Here is a 15892-nt window from a genome sequence, read left to right as displayed (position 1 = left end):
TATACAAGGCGTTATTCTCTGTAATTTTAATCCTTAGCGTAATTACAGTGACCTAATTAGCCTATACCTTGACCCCATGCGTAATGTAATGCCTAATTAGTGCATATTTTTCACTCTTTGCGAAGCTCTGTAGTTAATTACCTGTGAATTAACTAATAATATTCGCTTGGCGCCTGGTATTCCGCTCTGAATAAAGAGGGTCGGGGTTTGGTGGGGGGGGGGGGTGTGAGGGAGGTGGAAGGGGGTGCACCACTGGAGTAGGTTGGGGGGGTTGGATGGGGGTGAGGGAAGGGGGGGGGGGGTGGACAGGGATAGGTGGAAGGCTACTGGAGGGTTGTGGTGGGAAGAGGGTTGGTGGGGAAGGCGGGATAAAAGGGGAAAAGGAAGATAGAGGGAATAAAGATATATGAAAAGAAAAGAAAGAAGGAGAAATGTAGGAGTAGAAAGAGGGCTTAGGATGGTTGAAGGAAGCAAGAAGAGAGAAGGATTCAGAAGAAAAGCAGTGTCATAAAAGGGATTTTTTTTATTATTATTATTTTCTACCACAGGCATGGCCACACATTTACAATGCTAACCAACATATGTACATTTTCTTCTGTCCTCCATGGACAGGGTGAGAGATCTGTTAAACATATAGTTCAGGGATTTATTGAACAATCAACCACAGAAGGTGATTGTAGTGCTTTTAAAATGCGAATCTAACCTGCGGACGTAAATACATAGATACACACATATTTACGTATGTCCTACATAAAGTGTTTGATGTGTCTTTTACATAGTGTCATTAATGTGCATTTACAAAGGTGAAATGTAACTCTGACCAGCTTCCACATATACTTTATACACATACATATATATATACACACATGGGCACATATATATATATCTATATATATATATATATATATATATATATATATATATATATATATATATATATATATATATATATATATATATATATATGCAACAATGATCACAAAAACACTGATCCAAGTATGCAGAATAACCACATATGAAAAATAGAAACTGCTTAACGCGTTTTCGGCTAATTCGCCTTCGCCTTCTTTGATTCTACTTTGCTCTGATGAAGGCGAATTAGCCGAAAACGCGTTAAGCAGTTTCTATTTTTCATATGTGGTTATTCTGCATATGTATATATATATATATATATATATATATATATATATATATATATATATATATATATATATATATATATATATATATATATATATATACATATACACACACACATATACATACATACACACACACACACATACATACACATATACATTTACGTCTCTCCTACTTTGACAGGGTGAGACAGCTGATATAGAAACTAGTGTGTTGTTAAGCATTTAACCACTGAAGGTGCTTAAGATGCTTTTACAAGCTCAGGTTATATAGTTACATCACATACATTGTGTAAGTGACACATTACATGGTCAATCTTGGATACAAGTCCAATATATCATCAAGTGTTCCAGTACTCATATAGTAGTTACCGAGTTCAGCATACCTTAGCCCAGGAGGACGAATATCAGTCAATATTTTGACTGACAATATCAAATTCTACAATATAATGTTCAAGAGAGTGCATGTTTTCTCTTTCACAAAGTTGACACATTGTGTACTCGACATTTGGGTTTTGAGAAAGCTGCCAGATACGTCTATATCCCAGGCGTATTCTGGCCACTATAACATCACATTGCCGAGTTCATGCTCTATTAGTCCCATATGTGAATGTCTTCTAACGATATTTATCATAATGTTTAATGCTACAACTTTCAGGTCTTTGTGAATTTGTTAAGTAGGTGAGATTTTCATTAGATATTTGTTTAAGTATTCTCTTTGTCACTGCTAATAAAACACCTGTATCAATTTCTACCACTGGTTTTATACAGGCTGCCTTTGCAAGCATATCAACAGCGTCATGCCTTGAGATGCAAACATGTGATGGTATCCATAGGAATTTAATTTCAAATCTGTTTTCTTTAGCAGCTAAAATATTCATTCGAATATCACTGACTATTTTCTGGGTGTTATTACTATGGGCATTCAGTGCCAGGAGTGCACTCTGCGAGTCACAGTATATAAGTCCACTGCCTTTGTCTTTTAAAAATTCAGTGGCAAGGTATATGCTTGCAAGTTCGGTTTGAGTTGTACTTGCCCAGTCATTGACGCGCTTCATTGTTGTATGTACGAGAGAAGATTGTTCAAATATATTACATGCACATCCGGTACATCGTCCATCTTCTTCTACAGAGCCGTCGGTATAGCACTGATACACATCGTTACCCATACTCTGAGTACTATCAGTGATGCTTTTCAGTGTTACCTGTTTTAATAATGTAGAGTACACACAATCTTTCTTCGGGTGCATTTACAAAATCATCTGATAGATCCCAGTTATCCCATGGAGTAATTGGTTGATTAATCATTAATTGAGTTGGGTACATATTTAATATTTTGATGGAGTTGGCTATCTTGTAGAACCAAAATGCATAATCATATTTCACTCTTCTTCTTCTATAGACCTCAGGTGAGTGCAGCATATTAGAAAGTTTAGCTTGAAACTTCAAGTGTTGCCGAAATCTACTCAATGCCTTCACGCCGAAAACTGTGCTAATAGACAAAATTCTCTCACTTCTGGTAGGTAATTTTAACTCTGCTATTAACTATTCTCGTGGACTTTGGAACCCCAAGGATGAGACGCATAGCTTCATTTTGCAAGGTTTCAAGAGAGTTTATCTCAGTAAAAGGGATGGAAGGAACAGGTCAAAGGGAGAGGGTTATAGTTGTAGGGGGTAGAGTGAGGGGGCGGTATGGGAACATAGGAAATATTGGATGGATTGGTGGAGGGGGAGGGATTGGTTGAGGGGGGAGGGATTGGTAGAGGGGGAGGGATTGATGGAGGGGGGAGGGATTGCAATATAGGGAGCGAGGAAATAGGGAATAAGAGGGGGGGAGGGAGGTGAGGGAGATTTGCCAATAGAGGATAGGGAGGGAGGATGGAGGAGAGTGTTGACGGTGGACACCAGGTGTTACACGCGCTCAACAAAGCCAACCATCGTCACTAGCAGCCCTCAGAGGGCGCCCGCCGCAACCTGTGGACCGCGCGTCCATCCAACACCGCCACCAGCCCGCGACAAAGGCCGCGACAAAGGCCGGCCATGTAAGAAAGCCCTGCCCCCCCCCCCCCCGACAATGGCCGCCCACAGTCACCCGTCCTCGCTCTTTGCCACGTGTTACGCGAGGGGTGGTCGCTATGTGAAGGTGGTCGTTGTTACTACCAGTGTCACTATCACTGCTGTGGTCACCGGCAGTCACCATCACCGTAACAATATACGTATCGGTTACTATAATCAACATTACCACCATCACTGTCACCTAATCACCATCGTGTCGTGTCACTGTCACCCATCAAAGAAGAGTTGCTTCCCGTATATGTAAAAAACTGATCTTGATTTGTGTTGTAAACTATTTGTGAATAAAGTTGCTGACTGTTGCTCTGTATGGTACGTTAGTGGCCTTAGAACCCCGAGAACACGAGACGAGGCTTGGGACCCTTCTCCCACAGTGATGGGAACAACGGAGGAGGAGGAGCATGGGAGGGAAGAAGGGAACAATAGCACATACAGTAATGAGTCCGTGGGTTGGGGTGACTTTTTTTGTTCTATTTGTATTTTGTTTCATTTGTAACTTTTTTTCTTTGTCCAGTAATTATCATTAGCATTACGATAACTATATACTTACTTGTTTTATAATTGTTCGTTGTATTTAATTACCAATATTATTTTTATCATTACTGTAAATATCAGAACTCTGTATTTTTGTAAGTTATTTTAACTAATACTACGTGAGTTGCGACAGATGTCCTAATGCGGGACCTTTTCCCATAGTTTCCCATACCTTATTAGATCCATTTTCTGTAATCCCCGCGAGTTTTCCCTCCGTTCTCTCTGTTTCCCCTCAGTTCAATGGTGACCGGTTTTATTACGTATTGTGGCGTCCTCGGAATGTATTTTTAAAACTGTTCTGACTAATGTTCAAGGGACAGTTTTGCCATTTGAACTCGTCGATGGCCGTTTCCTCATCATAGGCTGGGGAGGCCTATGCGGGTTTCCTTCCAGAGCAATTGGAAACTTGACAAATGATGTACCATAGGTATTGTTTTTGCGGGACATAATAATGACATTGTCTCATCTAGTCTAGTTGCCAAATTTGCCAAATAATCAGTTGCCACTGTGACATTATACTGGTTAGTTGCCTTGATGGCAATATTGTTTCTCATTGTCAAGATGCTACTCACAACAGTTGCTTGAATCCCAGCCGCCTATTGGCTGAGAGGTGAACAGAGGCATCAAGTGTAAGATGGGCCAAGAGTCTCACGTACCCTGTCCCAAGAATCGAACCCTGGCACCATCGGTTGGGAACTGTCTGTGATGGCCAGAGATACAATATTAAGAAACTTTACACACTGTCCCATCACACTGTACAATGACACTGTACACACTGTACAATGACACTGTACAATGACACTGTACACACTGTACAATGACACTGTACACACTGCACAATGACACTGTGCACACTGTACAATGACACTGTACACACTGTACAGTGTCATTGTACACACTGTACAATGACACTGTACAATGACACTGCACACTGTACACACTGTACAATGACACGGTACACACTGTACAATGACACTGCACACTGTACAATGACACGGTACACACTGTACAATGACACTGTACACACTGTACAATGACACTGCACACTGTACACACTGTACAATGACACGGTACACACTGTACAATGACACTGTACACACTGTATAATGACACTGTACACACTAATAAACACAGACTGAATCTAGAAAACTGTAATATAAAAAGTTCTGTTGAATTCCTTATAAATTTCAAGATTTGTTATTTTACCGGCAAAAAAGACCCCCCCCCCTCCAATTTTGATGTAAACAATTATTACGCTAAAATTACCAGAACTAAATATATGAAATACTGATGACATTCCAAAATACACAATAACAATTACCACTGAAAAAGAAAAGTATTAGAAAAAATGGCCTTCGGGAACACACGATACGTTAATGACCATTAAATGTCGTTGTCGTATATTATTTGACGCCGTAACACAGGTTTGTTGATCATGCTGCCGGCTACTAATGCCTGAGCGGATTAGGAAGGAGCTCTGTAGAGGCCTTGACGAGCGTCCTCCAAGCTCTATAATCCACCTTCTGCGCATGACTCCTCCATCATCTACGCGAACGGGGCCCCGCTCAAGAACGTGAACATAAACAAAGCGCCATACCTAGAATCCAACTCCATTAGATACATCGGATCCCCGAGGGGTGCGTTGTGAGGCGACTACCAGTCCTCCATGTATGTTAGTCCGGGGACGCTTGGTGTTCTTCCCTGGACCAGCGTTCTTAGTCTGGAGACATTACTCTGGCTCTCCCGTCAAGTACTGCGGTTCTTAACCTCAGGACATGGATATAGTCCTTATAGCCATCTCCAATATCCTTAATTTGAGAACATGGACTCGACTCCCACCTTTCTTTTTTTTACCTCGATCTTCGCCTCGCGATCCCTGCCAGCGGTTCCACAATTACCACTGATGCATGAAAGGTTGTCTTCCACCCCCGTCGAAGTATAAAGACGTCAGGAACGAGGCAAAAACGGGAGAAGGTTCTCAAACACGACAACAACGGCAGTGATGGACGATGTGAGGCTGGCTGGGCCGTGTCGTTAGGGATATCCGCTGTGAGGCGTAATAACACACACTCCAGACAAACTGCTATACAGCCACTTTGGGACGGTCGAGAATACCGATCCTGGTGGGGGTGGGAGGGAGGGGGAGGGGAGGGAGCGTGGGGATGAATGAGAGGGACTGGCGGGGGAAAATAAATGAACGACGTCGAACTGACGAAGAAGTCTCGGAGGGAGTCTTTAGTAGGGTCTAAGTGGGCTACACTCTCTGATGAGTTCTGTGTGGGTTTTGTACACGTTTCGAACATAATAAATTATCTTTCAGAGGAGGAGGACTGAGCGCTGGAGAGGCTTCCCCACGAGGACATCACTCTGCTCGCTACTTTGGTAAATGTTATTGTATTTTGTGAGGATTTTGACACTAGTTAAATATTTTTGGAAGAGGAAGCATAGGAAAAGAGACCGAGGGGGAGGGATAGAGAGAAGAGAGTGGGAGGGTGAGCAAAGGGCCCCGCTGCCTCGCAAACGATATGGTCAGGGTTTGAGTCCTGGCCAAGGATGATTGACTGGGCTCCAGTCTGTAACTTCTCGTTCACACAGCAGTAATTGGATACTAATTTGTTAACCGATTGGCGGCTTGTTCTCCAGGGAAACGTTATGGGTAAGGCTTCCTATGAGCTATGGGAAGGGAAAGTTTTCAGCCTGCTCACTGGAATCACAAGTCGTCTGCTCCTGTACCCGCCTGCGCGCAAGGAAGGTAAGCAAGAGGGGGTAAAGGGAAGGGGAAGTATAGGGAGGGGAGGTAGGGGAGGTAGGGAAGGGTTTTTGCTTTTACATATTTAGTCACAGGTGCGTTCATGGAGCTACCCTAGACTATATGAAGAGTCTCAAAAGCCAACTACTTACTGGTACTAATAGGTCCTCATCTCGCATGATGCTTAGTCAAGATGGTAATTAGAAAGAGGGGATAAAAAACAGAGGGTGGCTTATATATTATATTATACTATATTATATTATATTTGTATACTTGGGCAGCAGGGGTTCCTTTAAGTATATTTGGTTAAAAATTACCGCATTGCTGGCGTTGATGATCTTATTGTATAAGCTTTCTCTGCTTCTATTTTCTTACTCCCGGGATTAAGAACAACACTCAAGTTACCGAAATTCATGGTGAAGAAAGTTCTAATGATTATTAAAGGGTTTATTTTGTTTATTCTCTACAATTTTTTCCCCACTCAGGAACATCTTTAGGTAAGGAATGAAATCATTAATTCCAAAGACCTCCTGAAGGGTCTCTAATTGGACTCTGAAAATGCTAAGAGACTAGATAGGGGTTTTGTACTCTAAAATAGCAGACTACGTAGAGTTTTCACACTCTATATGGCTCTCAGATTCTATAACTCTTGGAATCTATAGAGCTCTCAGACACTTCAACCTAAGAATGTAGAGCAATCTTTAGCTTACCCTCCCTCTACTAGTCTCTCACCCTCCCTCCTTCATCGTTTTTCTGCCTCCTTCCTCACCTCCTTCCACACCTCCCTTCTTCATCCTCCTCCTCCTCCTCCCCCTCCTCCCCTCTGCCCCCTGGGCACCATAAAGATTCAGAGCCGGGGAAGTTGACCTCAGATGAGCTGACAATTCACCATCACGATTCTCGGATGTCTTAATCCAGACCGCAGGTGTGAAGTTCACCGTCACCCACCACCACCACCACCTACACTTCAGCCAACAACACCTCCCCCGCCACCAACCACCAACCACTCGCCACCAACCTACTCGCCACCAACCACTCACCACCAACACCTACACTCCGTCAAAAATACACCTGTTATCGCCTAACCAGAAACGTTCGAACTAAAGCAACACTAAACTAACCAATCAGAGCCGCCGCTACATCGAGGAAAAAACACTATCATGGTGATTTGATTTGTACTATTTCACCGCATTTCGAACGGGTTGGTCGGTTTCGTTCGCAATACGACCTATTAAGTAACCGGACGAGTTATAAAATGCTCCGGCTACGACCGTACATAACCATCTAACTCGACCTACAGCCGGCTATACATGACCCTACATCCGTGTACCAGGATTTACAATTGATTACCTTCTTCCCTTAAAAGATCGTCTAGTATAATGAAGAAAATGGGGCCCATTTGGTAATGGTTGAGGGTTGTAACATTGTTCCCCCCTCCAGCTAATTATTCCCTCTCTTGGATTACCTCCATCAGCTCACTATACGACCTTAAATAAGGTTCCTAAAATATGTTCCTCTGACTTACATGGGTATAAGGTGAGGTAAACAGTCTCCCGCTCTTGGCAGTGCGCTGCTAGTTCCTTTTTGCTCTTGGTTTGCTTTTTGCTGCTAGATGCTAGTTGCTCTTGGTGTTTTGCAATGTACACAGGGGCCAGCTATTGAGGTGTTGCAACCCGTTCTCGCACTTGTTTACAGTCAATATTGGCTTATTTAATACGTGCATATGTGACATACTAATTGATTGTGAATATTTTAGTTTACCTTGAAAAGCTTCATAGAAAACACCGACCTCATCTAACCTTCTTAGTACGTTAAGATAAGCATCTTATTGCTTCTTATTTACAATTATTACTTAACCTATCAACGGTATAGGTTGATAGGTTATACCTATCAACGGTATAGGTTAAGTAATAATTGTAATTAAGAAAAAATAAGATGCTTATCTTAACATACCAAGAAGGTTAGGTGAGGTCGGTGTTTTCTATAAAGCTTTTCAAGGTAAACTAAAATATTCACAAACAATTAGTATGTCACATATGCACTTATTAAATAAGCCAATATTGGCTATAAGCAAATGCGAGAACGGGTTGCTGTGTTGTAAGACTCGAGTGGTGAGGGTTAAGGTGAGGTGAGTATGAGGAGAAAGCTCTGTGCAAATGCGACTATATAGTACTTAGGTAGGAAAACGAGGATAAACTCGCGGCAAGTCTCAGCCAAAGAAAAAACTGACGAACTAGAGGTCTACACTAACCCACCAGTTCCACAACTGGTATAGCCAGCCCTCCGAGGCTGGAAATCCACCATGAAGACCTCATCCATCCACAGATTTCTAGTATCAGCTGTTGGTGCTGGTAATGGCTCGAAAAAGCCTCCATTTTACGGGCTATTCACTGCCCGTGCCACCTTTATGGTGGCTTAATCTTTATCAATCAATCAATCAAAGAGGACAAGGGAGCTGGGGCAGCACGGAGTGAAGGAGTTTCAGAGTTTGAAAGTAAAATATTGTAAAAATAACTGTAAAGCATTGACATAATATTTCAGTCGGGCTGAAGTAAATATAAATAGTATATGTAAGTCTTGCAAGGAAGAGGAAGATATCAGTGCTTCATAACTAAGGATGAGACAGACACTTTGTATAAACACCGACTATATACCTGGCGGTACTCGAGAGAGTACCTGGAGGTACTCTCTCTCTCTACAAAACACAGATGCAAAAATACCAGACATAATGTGATACCAAACATTGATGCAATGGGCCGAGTCTTGTTTTGGGGATAATGGGTGTGAGAAAACTGGCTTTCGCACACCCATTATCCCATTTTGGTGGAATGGAAAAATATTCAAGAATTTAGAGATAATTCTTCCAGAAGTTTCAAGAAATGTCTTAATTACTCAAAATTATATATATTACTAAAAAAGTTAGCCATATTCACTGTCATATAGGTATCCACCCACACACACACACACACACACACACACACACACACACACACACACACACACACACACACACACACACACACACACACACACACACACGCACATGACAGATCCTTAGCACAACCATCTACCGGGTTAGTATTGCTTGTCCCATAGACAAGTTAATGTAATCCACAACTACCTCGCACATATAAATAACATTAAGAACAATGAGATCCAGTTCCCAAAAATCCAACCACGTGAATCTTTAAAACCTTCCTGCCGACGCCAACAGGAAGGCTACGCGGCCCATAATAAACAAATTAAAGTTAACCAGCAGGGGGGAGAAGGCCGGCCTCCGTGCCCTGCCCTGGGCAGTGTGACAAAGCCTCGCCAGGGGAGACTGATGCGCCGGGCGAGCCAGAGGGACGTCTGGTGCCACGAGTCACCGTCTGGCCGCATTATAATGGTCGTCTACAAAAGGAGTGACATTAAGCTCCAAAGGGAGGGAGGGAAGACCCCCACAACAGCGGCCCGGGGGACACGATGGCCTCACAACTCGCCACGGACACCACAAGGTTGTAGGCGACACAAAGCTACACAAGGATGCTGCCAAAGCCTCGCTTACAATGCTGTAAAGGGGGGAAAAAATATACGTTTACGACCGCAGAGACAAATCGTCGACATTTAAAACGAACCCTCATCAAGACACCTGCAAAGCCCGCCCCCCCCCCCCCCCACCAACTCACAAAGCCGGAGGAGACACTACGCGGCGCAAGGGGACGTCCGTCACCATAGCGAACTACATTAAGACACCACAAAAGCTTCAAATTCCAGTGCCGCAGACAGCCGTCAGCCTCTAACACCCGGCTGCCAACACAGGCCACCGGCGCCACGTTATAAAGCCCCGTCTACAAAGAGAGTGACACCGGGTGGCTTCAGGGGGACCTCAGTCTACTAAAGAAGCGACACCTGTGGGGGCGCGAGGTGAACCCACTAATGACCGGCCTCAGGTGATGGAGGGCCCCCTTCAGTGTCCCCGGCGTGAAGACGTTTTACAGCGCCTTCTGCCATTTCCTGGACTGGCTCCTGCATGTATGTGTGTGTGTACTCACCTAATTGTGTTTGCGGGGGTTGAGCTCTGGCTCTTTGGTCCCGCCTCTCAACCGTCAATCAACAGGTGTACAGGTTCCTGAGCCTATTGGGCTCTATCATATCTACACTTGAAACTGTGTATGGAGTCAGCCTTCACCACATCACTTCCTAATGCATTCCATCTGTCAACCACTCTGACACTAAAAAAGTTCTTTCTAATACCTCTGTGGCTCATTTGGGCTCTCAGTTTCCACCTGTGTCCCCTAGTGCATGTGCCCCTTGTGTTAAATAGACTGTCTTTATCTACCCGCTATCAATTCCCTTGAGAATCTTGAATGTGGCGATTAGGCCCCCCCCCCTTAACTCTTCTGTCTTCCAGCGAAGTGAGGTTTAATTCCCGTAGTTCTCTCCTCGTAGCTCATACCTCTCAAGCTCAGGTACTAGTCTAGGTGGCAAACCTTTGAATCTTTTCCAGTTTAGTCTTATCCTTGACTACTTATGGACTCCATGCTGGGGCTGCATACTCCAGGATTGGCCTGACATATGTGGTATACAAAGTTCTGAATGATTCCTTACACAACTTTCTGAATGCCGTTCTTATGTTGGCCAGCCTGGCATATGCCGCTGATGTTATCCTCTTGATATGGACAGCAGGGGACAGGTCTGGCGTGATATCATCCCCCAAATCTTTTTCTCTCTCTGACTCTTGAAGAATTTCATCTCCCAGATGATACCTAGTATCTGGCCTCCTGCTCCCTACATCTATCTTCATTACATTACATTTGCTTGAGTTAAACTTTAACAACCATTTGTTCGACCATTCCTTCAGCTTGTCCAGGTCTTCTTCAAGCCTCAAACAGTCCTCCTCTGTATTAAAACTTTCTCATAATTTTGGCGTCGTCAACAAACATTGAGAGAAATGACTCTATACCCTCCGGGAGATTATTTACATATATCAGAAACAAGATAGGAACGAGTACAGAGCCCTGTGGGACTCCACTGGTGACTTCACGCAAATCTGAGGTCTCACCCCTCACCGTAACTCTCTGTTTCCTATTGCTTAGGTACTCCCTTATCCACTGGAGCACCTTACCAGCTACACCTGCCTGTCTCTCCAGCTTATGTACCAGCCTCTTATGCGGTACTGTGTCAAAGGCTTTCCGACAATCCAAGAAAATGCAGTCCGCCCAGCCTTCTCTTTCTTGCTTAATCTTTGTCACCTGGTCGTAGAATTCTATTAAGCCAGTCAGACAAAATTTACCCTCCCTGAACTCATGTTGGCGATTTGTCACGAAGTCCCTTCTCTCCAGATGTGTTACTAGGTTTTTTCTTACGATCTTCTCCATCACCTTGCATGGTATTCAAGTCAAGGATACTGGTAGTTCAGTGCCTCTTGCCTGTCACCCTTTTTGTATATCGGGACCACATTCGCCGTCTTCTATATTTCTGGTAGGTCTCCCATCTCTAGTGACCTACTATACTACTATGGAGAGTGGCAAGCAAAGTGCCTCTGCACACTCCTTCAGTACCCATGGCGAGATCCCGTCTAGACCAACAGCCTTTCTAACATCCAGATCAAGCAGGTGTCTCTTGACTTCCTCTCTCGTAATTTCGAACCCTTCCAAGGCCGCCTGGTTTACTTCCCTTTCTCCTAGCACAGTGACCTCACCTTATTCTATCGTGAAGACCTCCGTGGAACCTCTTGTTGAGTTCTTCACACACCTCTTTGTCATTCTCTGTATACCTGTCCATACCTGTTCTAAATTTCATTACCTATTCTTTCACTGTTGTTTTCCTCTTGATGTGACTGTGGAGTAGGTTTGGTTCGGTCTTGGCTTTGTTTGCTATATCATTTTCATACTTTTTCTCTGCTTCTCACAATCTCATATACTCAATCATGGTTCTCTGGTATCTCTCTCTGCATTCTGGTGTTCTGTTATTCCTGGAAGTTCCTCCACGCCCTTTTGTTCAGTACCTTTGCTTCCATACATGCCCTATTATACCATGGATTTTTCTTTTGCTTCTCGAATTTTTCCCTTTGGGCCTGGGATGTAATCTGTTTACTGCCTCCTGACACTTTTGTGTGACATAGTCCATCATATCTTGTACAGACTTAGCTCTGACGTCTGCTGTCCCAAGGTATTTTCCCTTAGGAAACGTCTCATCTCATATTTCCCCTTTCGGTATGCCAGCCTTTTGTTTCCTAGTTCTTTTTTGGGGGAGATAATTCCTAGCTCTACCAGGTACTCAAAGTTCAATACACTGTGGTCACTCATTCCGAAGGGCTGCTTCCATCTTAACTTCCCTTATATCCCACTCATTTAGGGTAAATATCAGATCGAGCATGGCTGGTTCATCTTCTCCTCTCATTCTTGTTGGTTCCTTGATGTGCTGGTTTAGAAGGTGTCTTGTTGCCACGTCCAGCAGCTTAGCTCTCCTTGTGTCTGGTCCTCCATGCGGGTCTCCATGTGTGTGTGTGTGTGTGTGTGTGTGTGTGTGTGTGTGTGTGTGTGTGTGTGTGTGTGTGTGTGTGTGTGTGTGTGCGTGCGTGCGTGCGTGCTAGCACGAGGATGCACGCTCTCTCTCTCCCCCAACAGCTTCACATGTTACACGTAGCAGATCAAGACTACAATGAATGGTCTCTGACGGATCTTATGTTTAGTACCAATGATGGTGAAGAGACAGTGTTTATGTCTCAAGCAATACCTCGTTTAACAGTATTACGGGCTCACCATAGCCCGTGCTACATGGACATTTCGTTCTGAGCAGCTAAATCTAAAACAACAACAACAACAACCTTGTTTTGATGAATATTACCTGAACTAAATCATTAAAAATAGCTCTAACGACTGGCTTGGAGAATATATCCGTCCTGGCACCCACAGGGATATTTAATATATCCTCCATCCCCTTAATGTTTACAGTGTTTACAGTCAGGTTTACAGTCCACAATGTTTACAGTGCTTGTTTGTATTATAGTTTATTTGTGTTACTACTTGTTTGCCTTAGCGTTTGTTTTGGTTTGGTTATAGCTTTTTTGCATTAGTTATCTTATGTTTACATTAGTTATCGTATGTTTGCATTAGTTATCGTATGTTTGCATTAGTTATCGTATGTTTGCATTAGTTATCTTATGTTTGCATTGGTTATCACCTTCTTTGCATTAATTATACTGCTACCTGTTTGCATTTATTTCCTGTAGTTTGTTTACACTAATCATTACTGAGATTGAAAACATTCCTGCTTGGGGTCCTTCCGATGATATTCATAGTTCAACCCGTCCTCGACTCAAGTCCATTACATCCAGTAGTCGACCCCACAGACGCATTCATAAATTTTTCAGCCCGTCCTCCAAACAAAGATCCAAAAGTGATTCCATGCACCCGCCGAAATCCCCTGTTTATGAATGAAAAGCGGTTTACACACGACTCACAACTGCTGACGTTCGAACATATCCGGAACAAGTGCTTCACTGACGAATTTTGTTCGAATCACAACGCTATAAATGCTTCACCCACGTACTACAAATACAAATAATCGCTAATAGAACCTAAACACCTAACCTAACCTATACTTGAGAAAATTCCCGTTTTGAATGAACAGCATGTTAAAATTTATGAATGCGTCTGTGGGGTCTACCGCTAGATGTAAATGGACTTGAGTCGAGGACGGGTTGAAATTTTTACATGCTGCTCATTCAAAACTGGAATTTTTCTCAAATATAAATTAAATATTATAATATATTAGCATATTGTGCATATATAGGCATAGGTTAGGTGTTTAGGTTCTGTTGGCGATTATTTGTATTTGTAGTACGTGGGTGAAGCATTTACAGTGTTGTGGTTCGAACAAAATTCGTCAGTGAAGCACTTGTTCCGGAAGTGTTCGAACGAAATCAGTTGTGAGTCGTGTGTAAACCGTTTTCATTCATAAACAGGGGGTTTGACGGGTGCATGGAATCACTTTTGGGTCTTTGTTTGGAGGACGGGCTGCATAGTTAACTATTTTTAGGCTTATGCTTCGTTTACACCTTCGAAAATATTGATTTATCTCTTTATCGTTCCTTTGTTTACTGAATGAATTGTTTAATAACAAGAACATGTTAACATTTCTTCTAAGGTGGCTAAGAAGCTTTGTCAATTTTTCGTTCGCTATTAGTTTTCGTGTATTCTACCCGATTAACTCACCCTATTTTCGTTCAATCTACTCGATTAACTGACTTTTTTCGTTATATATACCCCGGTTAACTTACCTAATTTCCTTTAAATATATTCCGATTAACTTACCTTATTTTCGTTAAATATACCCGGTTAACTTACCTCATTTTTGTTAAATATACCCGGTTAACTTACCTTATTTTCGTTAAATATACCTTATTTTCGTTAAACTGATTGTATTTGTTTACATAAGTTTCCTTATTAGTTAGCTAGCTTACCTTTGTTAAGTTCCAAAAGGCAATAATTCACCTGGCTAATTAACCTCCCTGCCCACCTCGCCTACCTGCTCCCCGTCTCACATCGATTAGAGGATTTTCCATCATCTGGCCGCTACGGGCGGCTCAAAATGAATGAGCCAATTAGGGACCTGGAGCTCACCTGCTTACGAGGAGGTTGCTAGTTGATCGCTTATTAGTTATTAGTTATTGGTAATGACCGGCTATACCGGCGTTATTAATAAGGTGCACTCCTGCCTCCTTCCCTCCCTCCTACCTCTCCTTGGGGTCAGGTATCACTGTCTGGATTACATTAAAGAGTGATAATAGCAGTTGATGCGTTATTTTTTCACCAGCGATTTATCTTGTCTGTAAGTTTTTCTCCTCAAGGGACAAACTACGTCAACACGAGCTGCGGTGTTGTGTGTGTGTGTGTGTGTGTGTGTGTGTGTGTGTGTGTGTGTGTGTGTGTGTGTGTGTGTGTGTGTGTGTGTGTGTGTGTGTGTGTGTGTGTGTGTGTGTGTGTGTGTGTGTGTGTGTGTGTGTGTGAGTGTGTGTGTGTGTGTGTGTGTGTGTGTGTGTGTGTGTGTGTGTGAGTGTGTGTGTGTGTGTGTGTGTGTGTGTGTGTGTGTGTGTGTGTGTGTGTGTGACAGCCAGATGGATGTTCCCTTTTATATCAACAAAACAATAGTTTTGTTCTTAGTTTTATTAATTACGTTTTTTGTGGTAGTTTTATTATTAATTATAATGTAACGTTAATCATTATTTGTTTAATAATTAGCAGATTTTTAATTATTAATTTTATAATAATTAGTTTTATATATATTAGTTTCTAATTATTAGCATTTATATCGAGTCGAGTTATAAAAGAAAGACCGGCAAGTTTAGGACATAACGAGATGGGCAGACTAGGAACTTGGCCATTATATATACATTACAATCCAACCTCTC

This window comes from Procambarus clarkii, chromosome 23 (genome assembly GCF_040958095.1).
Source record: "Procambarus clarkii isolate CNS0578487 chromosome 23, FALCON_Pclarkii_2.0, whole genome shotgun sequence".
Lineage (NCBI taxonomy): Eukaryota > Metazoa > Arthropoda > Malacostraca > Decapoda > Cambaridae > Procambarus > Procambarus clarkii.
Note: the sequence above shows the minus strand (reverse complement) of the source record.